The sequence below is a fragment of the Magnolia sinica genome, chromosome 15, assembly GCF_029962835.1.
Source record: "Magnolia sinica isolate HGM2019 chromosome 15, MsV1, whole genome shotgun sequence".
NCBI lineage: Eukaryota > Viridiplantae > Streptophyta > Magnoliopsida > Magnoliales > Magnoliaceae > Magnolia > Magnolia sinica.
In genome coordinates, this window is record NC_080587.1 from 29,977,646 (window position 1) to 29,991,620 (window position 13,975).

Genomic DNA, 13,975 nt, shown 5'->3' on the forward strand with positions numbered 1-13,975 from the left:
ATTTAAACTGCAAAGGCTCCAGTGTCAACTCCCGGATATGAGAGTAGAAGGCTCGAACAGTGTTTGCATTAGCACAAGACTTGCCCTCAAACACGGGACCCCACCCGACCTCGACCAGGCGGTCCATCAACAGATATTTTCCAAAGAGTTTCTTGTCCACATGTGCTTCGAAAAGGACCCTACGGCCCTCAAACCTTCCATAAGATAGCTCTGCCAACAGAGCCCTTTCAATGGGAGACTGGGGATCGAGATCTCGCTTGGTCCTTATCTCCCGATCGACGCTCGTATCTGCGGCGGCGCTTCTCGGTCTCCTTGAACGAGTAGGACGACTAGGCCCGGCTTCATCCACGGGAGCTCTCTTCTTCCCCATGAGGGAAAGAAGTGTGAAAAGTGAAAATATGGCCACCACAAGTTCAAAGAGAGCCATTTGAGTGAGATAACAATGGGGAATAAGATGGGTTGTTGGATTTCAAAATTTTTAAGGCACAAAGTGGTGTTTGTGTGCTCAAAATGAGAGGAAATGAAAGAAGTATGAGAGGGGTTTTGATACAAACGGTGGAGGGGTGTAAAAAGTGAAGGAAGAAGAGAAAATATGGGAATGGAGGGAAGGTTTGAGAGGAAAAATGAAGTTTTTGGAGGAAAAGGAAAGCTTGGAGGTGTAAAAGAGGGTAGAGGGGAGCAAATGGGAGTGAAATAGGGGTCCCCACGTGATTCCGTGGGCCCCACAGCATCCCACCAACGCCGGCCCGACCGGCCCGACAGGCCCGGTGCGCTCGACCGGCGAGGGCTCGCCGATCGGACAATGCCATCACCGGTCCCTGGACTGACCGGTGATGGCTCGCCCCTTAGGCGATGCCATCCCCCCGGGCTACCAGAAACATGCGGGGTCCACTCTGGGTCCCCCCGATTTGTACAATTTTGGCCCCAGAGTTCGTTCAAGTCATTTCGGGTCCTATCTCATGTATATTCACATTTTTCAGGTCGTTTAAGGTTGGAATGGGTTAAATCTTCATCTAAACCCGTCGATTGACAGTCTAGAAGTGATCCAAGGTCATTCTACGAGATCATTGAGGCCTATGGCTCCAATTTCGGCGGTCGATTTTGGTAAATTTCGCCGATTGGCGAAACTGGGAATCATATGCCTCTTCCTACATTTTGTCGCTCCCTCCTAAGTCAAAGTACGTCAGTGTACGTCGTGTGACCATAACTCAGGTCCAGTTTAATCCAAATCATGCTCTGATACCAACTTGTAACGCCCTGAAAATCGGGGGTCGAGCATAGGCCCAACTCCTGAGTTCCAAAACATCACATATGCAACATAGATAATGATGATTAAATATTGTCCGTATTAGTGCATTAAACATGAATGAGATTATACCAAAATAGTATATCATACTCCAGAGACAAGTGAGTTTTGCAAGCGGAAGACTGTAATATATGTATAAGATATATGAACTGTAGTAGGTCTTGAAGTGTGATCATGTTATCAGGTTAAATATATACATGTATACTTCCAAAATGTACAAAATAAATATACATGTGTGCTCCGAAATATAAAATAACAGTGTAAGGGCATCTAGGCAATGTCCTTGTAGCCCCGGCGATCAGGACACGACTCACATGAACCCGCCCGATAACTACATGTAGGAGAATGCCTCCTCGTCATCCTAGAAGTCTGGCTCCGCCTCATAGGCATCGCCACCACCTACAGTTAAGACAGAGTCTGGTTGGTGTGCACAACACCGTCCCAGAACGTGGGAGTGAGTGATCAACTCAGTGGAGCTATAAAGCAAAGGTTAACATGTTATCAATTCATTCAAGCAGTAATGATAAAACAATACAACAAGCATTCCTAAGTACACATGTTATTTTTGTTATTTTGTCTCTAAGTAATAGTGTGCACACATGGCGTGGCTTTTGGGATATAGGGTTTTCTTCTAAATAGGCAACCCTTGTAGATTTTTTTCATTAAAGATTATGAATAAAATTCTGTGTTTTCCTGCTTCTTTAATTCTCTGAGTTGAGGAATCCAATTGGGCGTGAAACCCTCTCTTCTTCGAAGGGCTAACTACCGTGGTGCGAAGCCACACCCATCCCAAATCGCTCCCACCTCCTACCCTCAATATTCATCATCTCTCACAGCCATCACATCATCAAATCCACCCCCTTTTACAGCCGATCCTTCCTTTACAATAGATTTACAGAATCAGGACCTCTAGGAGGGCTGTGCATAGACTGAACGCCTGATCGGCCTAAAACTTGGTGTGTGGGTGGTCCACCCCTGGTCCACCAACCCCAAGCAGTCCCTTTTTGGGTTCGTGGGCCCCACACACATGCGGGCAGGATCCCATGCACGTGTGTCTGGGCCAGATTACTGTTCACACGTGCAGACTATTTTCAGGTTCTCTCTCTCTCTCTCTCTCTCTCTCTCTCTCTCTCCTCTAATCCTCTCCTCTCTTGTCTTAAATTCCTAACCCTAACCCTAGATAATCATAAATTTCATGTTTTATTCCACTTTTGCAAACCCTAGTCTTTCCCGAATTGAAATATGGTGAATCCCTTGGATTGGGGAATAATCCTTTGCAAGAGTGGATGAATCTACTCTCCTTTGAGCATTGTTTGGTCTATAATTTTTAATTGATCTAGCCCTAACATGTGTAGGCTTGGACCTTTGTAGATTCCTCTTGTTGAAAGCTTGACCTTATGTGGGATGTGAAATTTTTGTGATTATTTCTAAATTAGTATGATCTAAAGCTTGAAATCTTGCATATCATATTTAATTTTCATGTCCTGCATCAGTTGTGAATGTCTGTTTCTTATTCAACCATGAGATAGCTCTCCCTTTTAGTAAGAAAACATATTCTGAAGTAAACTTTTTATCACAACATAGCATCAGGTTCCCGGTTCCTATGAGATAGCGGAGTATACATTTAATGGCTTGCCAATGAGATTATCTTTAGTTGCTCTGGTAATATATGACTATGCTAACTAATAACTAATATCTGGTCTTAGTGCAAAGCATGTCATATATTAAGTGGCCTACTACAATTGCATAAGGTACTAAGGATATAATTGATTTCTCAGCTTCAGTTTAGGGGACATGATTTCTTGTCTAGCTTGGTGGTTTTCTTCGTAAGAGTTGCAACAGCTTTTGAATTTTTCATCCTAAACTGCTTTAAGATCTTCTCTATGTAGGTGACTTTAAACAAGCCTAAGAATCTCCTAGGTTGTCTTTGATGATCTTTACCCTGAGAATAAGGTTGACTTCACTAAAAATTTTCTTCTCAAATTCAAGAAAAGTCAATATTTAGGCATCATCAATAATCACATATTATTACCAGTTAGCAAAATATCGTGTACATATAAAGATGGTATTATAAAGATCTTCCAGACTATTTCATGTATACATAATGATCTTCTTGATTTATTATGAACGCCAAAAGTTGTGATGGCTAAGTGGAACCTCATATAGTACTGTCCTAAAAGGAACTTTAATCCAAAAGTTTAGACTTTCTTTGGGTGCATTTTGTCCACATAACACATGGGATGTTACATATATATCCCTTCATCCAGATCACTACTTAAGAATGTAGTCTTTATATCCATCTAATTTAATTCTAAATCTAAACTTGTAATAATGGACAAATTTATGCGGATCGAGAAAATTTTTGCAATATGTGAAAATGTCTCATTGTAATTAACGGCTACTTTTTTAATAAAACTATTAGCAACCAACCGTATTTTATACTTGTCCACTATACCACATCTCCTTCTTTTGATCTTAAGTACCCACTTGTTATATATCATTTACAATTAGAAGACATATCTACAAGTTTCCAGACTTTATTCTTTCCATAGAGGCAATCTTTTCGTTCGTGGCAATTACCTAATTAGTCAAACTTGGATACAACAACGCATCCTAATATGAATCAGGTTCCTCATCGTCAATCGCAACGCAAGAGTAAAACTCGCCTTTAATATAAAAGTATCTTCGGGAAATCAATCTTCTTTCACTTCGACCTAATTCAGGAGTTTGTTGAGAAGTACTCCTACTATCCTGACAAACTATAGGAGCGTCTCTATTTTAAGAAGCAGAACTCCCACTCATTATATACATTGAGAATTTTAAAAAGTTCTATTGCAACTTTCTACTTCTTTTGGTTGTGGTTCTTTCTTTGATGAAGGTCACATCCTGAAATTCTATGTCAGTCCATCTTCCATGGTCCTCATAAACTAGAACATATCCCTTTGAGTGCATGGGGTACCTTTTGAACACGCACTCAATGATTTTATTATCAAATTTACCTTTATATGGAGTGGACAACAAAACATATTCCAAATATCCCCAATGGTGTGGGTTAGTTAGAGAAGGAATCCTCCCAGTCCATATCTCATATAAGGGCTTAGGAACAGATTTAGACTAGGATCCATTAAAGACATAGATTGTTATTAGCAATGTGTCTCCCCATAATGTGGTAAATAGATTGGCGTGTGTCATCATCAATCTCACCTTGTTCAACAATATTTTGTTTCTTCCCTCTACAATTCCATTTTGTTATGGAGTATAAACCATAGTGTATTTTTGGACAGTGCCAATGTTTTCACAGTATAATTTACATATTTCAGATGTATACTCGCTAGGGGTGCACACGGTTCGGTTTGGTCCGGTTTTGGGGTGAAACCGGAACCGAACCGTTCCTAACGGTTCTAGGAAATTTGGAACCGGAACCGAACCGTTGGCACCCTAGAACCGAACCGGAACCGAACCGTTAAAACCGGTTCGGTTCCGGATCGGTTCCACGGTTCTTGGCTTTTTATAATCCAACCCAATTGCAAGCCCATGTCCATCCATGTTGTGGTCCATTTGATGAATGGTTTAGATGTTGTATAAGGTGTTCAAAAATACATTTATGAAAATAATTATTCTAGAGAAAATAATTATAAGATATGCAAAAATACATCGGTTCGGTTCAAGGTTCGGTTCCACGGTTCGGTTCTACAGATCGGATCCACGGTTTGGTTCTACGGATCGGTTCACGGTTCGGTTCGGTTCTACATACCCCTAAACCGAGAACCGAACCGTTGTCACCGGTTCTTTGATTTTTGGAACCGGAACCGGAACCAGTGCACTCTAGAACCGAACCAAACCGGACCGTTTGGTCGGTTCCAGTCCGGTTCTATGGTTCTACCGGTTAAATGTGCACCCCTAATACTCGCCACCTCTATCAAATTTAAGGATTTTAATCATTTTCTCAAGCCGATTATCTACTAGAGCTTTGAAAACGAGAAAATGGTTAAAAAGCTCAAATTTATGTGAGATGAGATACACATCCATAACAAGTAAATTGTCAATAAAAACAATAAAGTATTAATATCCATTTCTAGCATGTACATTCAAGGATTCACAAATATCTAAATGGATTATCTTTAGCAAACCCCTAGACCTTGTCACTTTAAGAAATGGTTTCTTAAAAGTTTTTTTGAACACAATATTCACAAAATGACATGTCGACTTTGGATAATGAACCAAACATATTAGAATGTGCTAGTTTTATCATACGGTTATTTCTAATATGACCAAACCTCGCATGCCATCTTTAGATTTAGACACCATATATTTAATCGACGTAGAAAATAAAATAAGAGGTACATCATCACATTCAACGTCTAAAATAAATAAATATGAAACCAAATTTTCTTATACAAAGATGAGGTTATTAAGTCTTAATGAAACTCTTATTTCAGAAAAATGGATGTCAAAACCATTTATCAACAAACTAAAAACAGAAATTAAACTTCGACGCATGCCTGTGCAAAAAGAGAATCAAAGAGGATTATCGACTACCCTATGCACATACGAAGATAATAAACGTTAATCCTTAGCACTTCTTTGGCAACACTATCCCTCTGGACACTTTGTAACTCCTCGTGGCTATAGGCCAGAATTCCTTTAGTCCTTAACGATCTCGGGTCATGTGCTTTATTGAGCCCGAATTCAAAATTCACTCATTAGATAGGATATCAACAATAAGAATTTCATAACAAACATTTGCAAACAAAGTATATGGTAACTTAAGAATTACCGTCTTTTTGTTGGCGCACTGACAAGCATAGTAGCTAAAGTTTTCAGAGACAAAGTAGATCAAGTTGGACTTTCTTGGATTATTCTTTCCTTTCCCCTTTTTTGAGATTAGGAGGAGCTGCCGCGGGCTTCTGTTATTAGTTGTTTTTCTTCACCTTTTTGTAATCTTTGGCCGCCTCTTGTTAGCTTTTTGCTTATGGGTCTCTACTACAAATGCCTTGGTCGTACCTAGCTAAATTGTATTCATTTCAACCTCTCATATCGATGGCTACAAAAGTCTCTGAATGTAACAATAGAATTAGTATAGTTTAGAATCATTTTGATTAGAGTCCACGATTTAAGCAAGCAATGGTGTAGTGCGATGATATTTTGATTTTCAATCAATTGGTACCCTACATTCCTACATGCACCTATCATCTACTCCATTTTGTAGATATGATCATTAATGGGGTAGTCGGCTAGCACCCTATACTCAAAGAACTCTAGTTCCATTGCCTAAAATCGTACATTTGACTTCTGCGCATAAATATTAGCTAGTGCATACTAAATCCCCTTAGCGGTCTCATGCACCTCATATGTAGGTATAAGCTCTGTGCATAGTACTAATTAGGACAACAGACTGAATGATTTTGTTTACATCATTGGTTGTAGTGGTTCAATGCATCCTCTCGAACCTCGTCCAAAGTATGTAAAATGTCATCCTCATCTAGAAGGGATCTCACAACACATGACTTACTTCATAGTTGTTGTCGTCAAACTATTAACTCTTGAGTTGTTCAACGATTAACGTCTTGGTGTTCATTTGTACATTGCATAAAGCATCACTACTTAATTATGATTTAAAGTATTGACACTAATCATCAGTATTTCAACTTGTTATTCAAATTTTCAAGTTATAAAAGTGACCAATCTATCTTAGATTAGATTTAAAAGTTCACATACCTGAATGGTCAGAGTAGATCATAAAGTTCTCTAAATTAAGATAAAATGATGCTTTTAGGACAATCCGTTTATATAACTTGCAACCTTCCATTACAGATGCATGCATCATTTGGTACAGGAGATGAGTTCTCACTCAGGTTATCCACAACCTTTATTTAAAGGGGATAATCCTAGGACTCAATTTTCTATTTTCTAATGAAAATGGAGCATTGATCTAAACACATCAAGCTCAAGTATAACACATATAATAACCTTATTATAAGATTTAATTAAAATATGTACTAAGATGAAAAAAAAAAATCCAATCCTCACCATTGATCGTTTCCGTTTGTGACAAATTCGATCATCATTGTTAATGATCACCAATGTCAATAGATTCTTTCATTAGCGTTGATCATCACAGTTGATGATGGTTCCAATCACTAGCGGACCCATGATCAATAGTGATTAGAAGGATATAGAGAGGCATCTACATTCCCATGTACACATACGTGCAATAATGCATGTATAGACACACGGGCTCACTAACGTTGATCATCATAGTTGATGATGGTTCTGATCACTAGCGGACCCATAATCAATAGTGATTAGACGGATATAGAGAGGCATCTACATTCCCATGTACACATACGTGCAATAATGCATGCATAGACACACATGCTTATACATTTTGGTCATCACGTTCTAACATCACATACAAGACATGATCACAATATCAAAAACCATAACTAAGATTTATTAAATCCAAAATCTTAAGTTTATATCCTTTTATTTTAATACGTATATCAATCATCATTATCACATAAGATTGGAACCATCAATCACAAAAATAGACCCCACCATCGGTTAGATCTTGCCAAAAAACCCCAAGACACTTTCTAACACTCGGCCTAAATTAGCCCACAAATGGCCAATTAAAGGCCCTTTGACAAGATACATTTAATCTTAATGAGAAGGCCTGGTGCCTGCTAAATTTGGCATTGAGTGTTAATCTGGCATCAGCCGGCCAAACTTGTTATTCTTTTCAAAGCAGTTTGGCATCAGCAAATTTCAAAATAAAAGTATGAACAGAAGGTTAAATAGAGAGATCTGCAACCAAACAGTAAATACAATGACTGATCAATTCCTTAAAAATAGCACACAAAACCCATTTGATTACTTGTAAGTTATAACAAACATAACAGTTGGACTACAAATCCATTTTACATGCATTATAAAATAAATACCTCTCGTTCTTCCTCTACTCAAACATTCATTTATACATTAGCTTTCTAACTCAACACAAGGATCGAGCTAAAAAAGACAAGTAACCATTGCTTCCAGAAATCTATCCATGAAGCCTAGCAGCTGATGAACTCACAAGCAATGAAAAACATCCATGATCGATCATATGGTCGACAGCCAACTGCATAAATATCACATCAATCGGACAATCATATCTGTCTGAGTTACAGTCTTCAAGTAAACAGGTGATGACAAAAATCAGCCAATAGTCCACATTCAACAGAGAAAATCAGGCAGCTAAGATTCTCCTATCCGCATCATGTTTTTTGTACAATCACCCACAAAAAGTAGGTGTAAGCAGATGCGTGGTCTTGATAATCTGACATGCAGCTTAAATTGGGCCACTCAGATTCTCCCATCAGTGTCTTTTGTACAATCACCCCACAACAGTAAGGGCTAGCAGATGGGCGGTGGTCTTGATCATCTAACCATGCAGTTAAGTGGGCCCCATCCATGAATGGACTGAGCCATAGACCATCAATTGTGGAGAAGACAACCTTTACTTTGACTTGTATCCTTTCCCTCAAAGATTTAAACATGGAAGAGGCAAGAGGCACCAGGTTTGGCTTCTCTAATCCAAGATCTTGCATTGGATGGATGTTTAGCCAAATCCATTCATAGAATGATGTATGTAGGAAGAGGCGAAATTGTAATCAGGTTCTTGATAGGGAGGTTGGAGATTGAGATTTGACCTGTATCCCAAATTTCCACCAAGTATGCTGCATCTCTGCAACATAACAGTAACTTGGATTAAAAAATTTATTCTAAAACTATATATGAACTAGTTATACATTGAGAAAATCATGCATGTACCATTGAGCCATCAGAAAGTTGAGATCGCCACTTAAAGCTCCCGTGTGTTGCCATGATTAGGTAACTGCAGATGGCGATGTTCCTGTAGACATCGCTAAACATATCCATAAGTATTTTTACTAATCTTACTGTTTGAGGTACTATAAAATCCAAACCCATAAATCCTATAGCCTCGACGGGAAGAAATGATGCATAGCTTTGTATATATATGGATCGTTCTCCATTTTGGATCTAGAGTATCTAAAACATGGACGTGCAAAGGCTCAGAAATATATTATCATGGTCATCTTAGACTTTCTCCCAATAAGTTGGGGTTGGCTTTATATGGTAGCTTGGCAAAGAAGGGTCTACGATCGACTGCCCAACAGGCATCAGCCATGCTTTTTTAAGCACAATTTGCTTTTGAAAATATATGATATTATTTTCAAAGGCAAAACTGGAAACCAAAATTTTGGCATAAAAAGCTGGGTTGCAGAATACAACTGATTGTAGGTGATCTGTCCTCTTAAATTTAGCTGATTTATATGGCATACAAATGCCTACAAGATATAGGACAAGAATTAAACCATGTTTCCAATAGTATTTCCTCTATCTTAATACAACATATCGGTCGAAGTCCTTTATAATTGATCCCAGCCAAGTGATCTCGCTCAGTTCCTTGGAAGAGCACCTTAGTTATCAGAGACAATATGACAAAAGCTACTGCATACAGTTCTGGGCTATACAAAATTAGAAACAACATATAGATTCTTGAAAATAAAGAAGATAGAATTACCTAGTGTTCTTGATGTGAATCAAGAGATCATCAGAGATTCTTCCATTACTCTGATTTTGACTGCATTATTGACATTTACTGGTATGGTCCAATAGCTGCCAAAATAAATAAAAAACAAAAGGAAAAAAAAATGTAATACTCTGCTAAGTTCCATTATTCTGTTCTCATGCCAAGTCGAAAAAGGATCGTCAGTGAAAAACACTTGATGCTCACACAAATATTTAGACTAAATGTATGTGTGTGTCAAGGTATTTAAAAACGGTTACATAACAGTCATTCTGTAATGGTAACAGTGGGAAACATTATGGGGCCGTAACAGCTGTTACAAAAAAATGGCCTGTAAGAACTCCATAATAGTCCGTTATGGGGCTGATACAGTTTTTTTTTTTCAAAACCAAAAATAAATAAATAAATAAAGAAATGTAACAGCCGTTATGGCCCGTATTGTAACGATAATGGCGATGGTCACTGTTACCATTATTGAATACCTTGGCGCATGAGCATGTAAATTGCAATACAAATGCAAATAGTACAACAACTTTTAAAGCCTAGAATCTCCAGCTATAGATAAAACACCACCTCAATCTATACTTTGCATTAGTGAGCATTTCTTGCAACAATTGTAATCATTTTCACAATTATTGCACATAAGGCAATGATGCTATAACTGTTAACTGAGCTTTTAGAGAATGTTACATTTATAATACATAGATTGATACTTCTTATGAACATATCCCAGTTCTTTAGCCCGTTTTGGAGATGGTACATAAAATTATAAATAAAGTAGACACACAATTGAAAATATTAGCCAGTGCATAGAAATTTTACATTTGAAGGAGTTAAGAGTGCTTCTTGTAGGGGAGCAGATAAGGTGTGGCCCCAACCTCACCCAAGACAGTGCAGCCCTTAACATGGGCCCCACCTTGATGTATGTATTCTACATCCTTTCCGTCCATCCGTTTTTTGAGATCATTTTAGGGCATGAGGCCGGAAATGAAGCAGATCCAATTCTCAGGAAACAGTGGTGATTGACCATTAATAGGCCACAAAAGTTTTGGATCAAGTTGATATTTGTCCGTTCCCTTCATCCAGCTATATGTGACCTTATAAACTTGATCCAAAACTTTTGTGGCCCATTAATGGTCAATCACCACTGTTTCTTCTGGTATGGTCCACCTGAGATTTGGATCTACTTCACTTTTGGGATCATGCCCTAAAATGATCTGGCAAAACGGATGGACAACATGGATATAGAATGCATACATCAAGGTGGCGCCATGTTAAGGGCCACACCATCTTGGGTGAGGCCAGGGCCGCAACTAATCCGCTCCCTTCTTGTAGATGCACTTCTGCAGAGGACAAAACAGAAGGTCCCTCACATGCCTCAATGTGGCATAGTGTATGAGATCCATTCCATTCATCGGTCTACGCCTAAGTGAAAGTGTCCTGGTGTAAAAATACGGTCAGTCCACTAATAAGCTGAATGGGTGGACCATCCATGTATAATTGGTTATCCATCTTTTAAGTATCGATTTTCTCGATACAAGTGTGGCTCGCCTAATGAATGGACAAACCTAATCCAAGGTAAAGACACATTCATCACGAGGCCAGTGAGATGAAGGCCTTAGATCACTAGCATGTGTTTCAACTTTTCGTGAGCCACTTGTATTGGTGTCTGCAGATGCATGCCTGCAAGTAGCATTCCTCTTAGGTTAGCTATTGAATGTAACTGTACCTTAATCAGAAAAAAGATTTTACATCCATCTTCTGATCCAGCCTTCTGAATGGTTTCTGGAGTTTTTTTTTTTGAAAGGCAATGATTTCTGGAGAAATTGCCAGTCAAGAGATACAACCACAACATTAGGCGAGGAGTCATAAGAGAATATAAGAAGCAACATGACTATATCAAAACACAAAAATATGTGCATACTCTTGACAGTCAACAAAGCACAATCTAGGTCTTACTTTCAGAATTCTGTCATTCCTGTTGCAAATCATTGAAAAGATCTCAGTATTCATGAATGGATTTCATTGGACAAATCAATGATGACTATTTTTGTTGCTTGTTGCAAGTGAGATAAACATATCACCTTTTTGCTCTTTCTTGGGGACATATCCCCAAATATCTTTCAAGGAATAAAATCACTGAAAGAAGACAATCCTAAAAGAGTAAAGCATTTCATTAGAACAGATATTACACATTTTAAACAATCCAGGATTTAAAGAGGGGCAGTCAATGTAACCAAATAAGAATGTTGCAACAATGCAATGTGGACACAGCCGTGTTTTGCTGCACAAGGAAACAAGGAGGTGGACACAAGGTCCTGGAAAACCCACCACTCCAACACATGTACAGATGTATAATAACGCACTACAAGAAAACTGGCCTTTGCCCAGAAAACTGCTGGCAAAGCCTTTGCCCGCGGTTAGTTAACAGCCGGTAAAGCCTGTGTCGGTAAAGGCTTTACCAGCAGTCAACCTCCTTTACTGGCGGTTGTGCTAGCCACGGCGTCATGTGCGATTTACCGGCAGTTTATACACCTTTACTGGCGGTTGTGCTGGACGCCGGCCTATAGGTAAATTAGCCATGAATCATTTAATCGATGTGTATTTGAACCTGGCGATCTATAATATTGGTAATCAGATGGACGGTCTAACTCTCTCTATGAAACATGGGCAATGTACATTGGGCTATTCATTGGTTGGTTAAGATGTAATATCATGATGCACTTTCTAAAAGATGATGGCAGTCCACTAATCATGCATGCATTATAAACTGTCAATATCTATATTATATACAACTAGCCCTTCAACTGGCGAAAGGAACATTTGTCTTTTCAGTTCTTTTTTGCAAGTAGCCTCTCTAACTTTCATTTTCGTTAGGTGCAGTCAATGGGAATACCCTCATTATTAAGAAAGCCAAAGAACAAAGGCTTAGTGAGGCATGCATCGCAATGACTAAATAACATTCACACCAGCTCATATTATGGTGAACGTCCCCAATCCACTTGATCTTCTATCACCAGTGTAGGGCCCAGTGCGGTAGTGACGAGAATACGCAACACACTGGATTAGCCACATGTCACCACTGGTCCCATATTAAAATAATATTTACAATAATAAATTGAATAGTTTCAAAAAAAAAAAAAATTCCATTTATCTAGCTCCCATTCATCCCTGCCTAAAACCTGCAAACAAAATAGCAAAAAGAATGTATTATGGAAAATATCTTTACCATGTGAGATCCATAATACAGTGAAAATATTGCATCTACCCATTTTATGGTATCCATTACAAAAGCACAATCATTGAAGGAGAGTTGAATGTATTCATGGTCTTGGAACATACATCTTTGGAACCCCATACACTAAACTACAAATGGCTATAAAAGAAAACAAATGGAGAAATGCTCGAGCAGGCTATATGTACAGGAACCTTGCCCGTAGATAGCTGTCGTCAAACACAAGGTATACATATGGGATGATGTGTTATGATTCTTCAACCTTGTAGTCATTTTTAACATGAGAAAAATGCAACCAAAGATGTAAGAGGTGTCTGAATAAATTACAAATCCATGCAGCAGACTTATTCCCATTTGAATGTCTGAAAGAAGGGTCAAAATTGAAATAAATAGGTCTTAATGCCAAGAACAGAAGATAGTAGGTGTGTACATGACAGAGAGAGAGAGAGAGAGGAATACAAATGTAGATTTTTACAAGTAGAAATAAATTAGCACAAATGGCCTTGAAATTACAGCTAATAGATCAAGATACTAGAATTCAACAATCAAGAAATTGATCTACCTTGTGACAGAACCCATAAATCGCCCCTAAAGACCTATGCATGAAAATTTTGGGTTACTTTGTAGATAGGACATCACAGTTCTAAGATCATCTTTCTAACATATAGATAAACAAACATGTCAAAAACTTATGGGGTGGAATATCTGCTTACCTACATAGAAACAAAACACAAGGGTATATATTGATCATGGTCTGGTTAGATGGAATTTCAGTGATTCAAATCCGACATCGAAGCATTTAATACATACACATGGATTATAGAAAATGCAATATGCA

At 38.5% G+C, this 13,975-nt stretch overlaps 1 protein-coding gene across 7 annotated transcripts in view; it reads right to left on the bottom strand.

The window, feature by feature from the left end:
- Positions 1 to 8,116: 8,116 nt before the first annotated feature.
- LOC131226767 (disease resistance protein RGA2-like) overlaps positions 8,117 to 13,975 on the bottom strand; it is a 29,703-nt gene continuing 23,844 nt past the window's right edge. The window contains exons 6-12 of one of the 7 annotated variants that reach the window (XM_058222482.1): positions 11,987 to 12,057; positions 11,827 to 11,880; positions 11,471 to 11,585; positions 9,897 to 9,991; positions 9,122 to 9,203; positions 9,001 to 9,035; positions 8,119 to 8,429 (exon numbers count right to left, since the gene is read on the bottom strand). The gene's annotated coding sequence lies outside the window, so the exon portion shown is untranslated. Of the gene's footprint in view, positions 9,036 to 9,121; positions 9,216 to 9,896; positions 9,992 to 11,470; positions 11,586 to 11,631; positions 11,720 to 11,826; positions 11,881 to 11,986; positions 12,058 to 13,975 lie in introns of all 7 variants that reach the window. The other 6 variants (XM_058222483.1, XR_009162011.1, XM_058222480.1 and 3 more) reach the window with 6 other exon arrangements.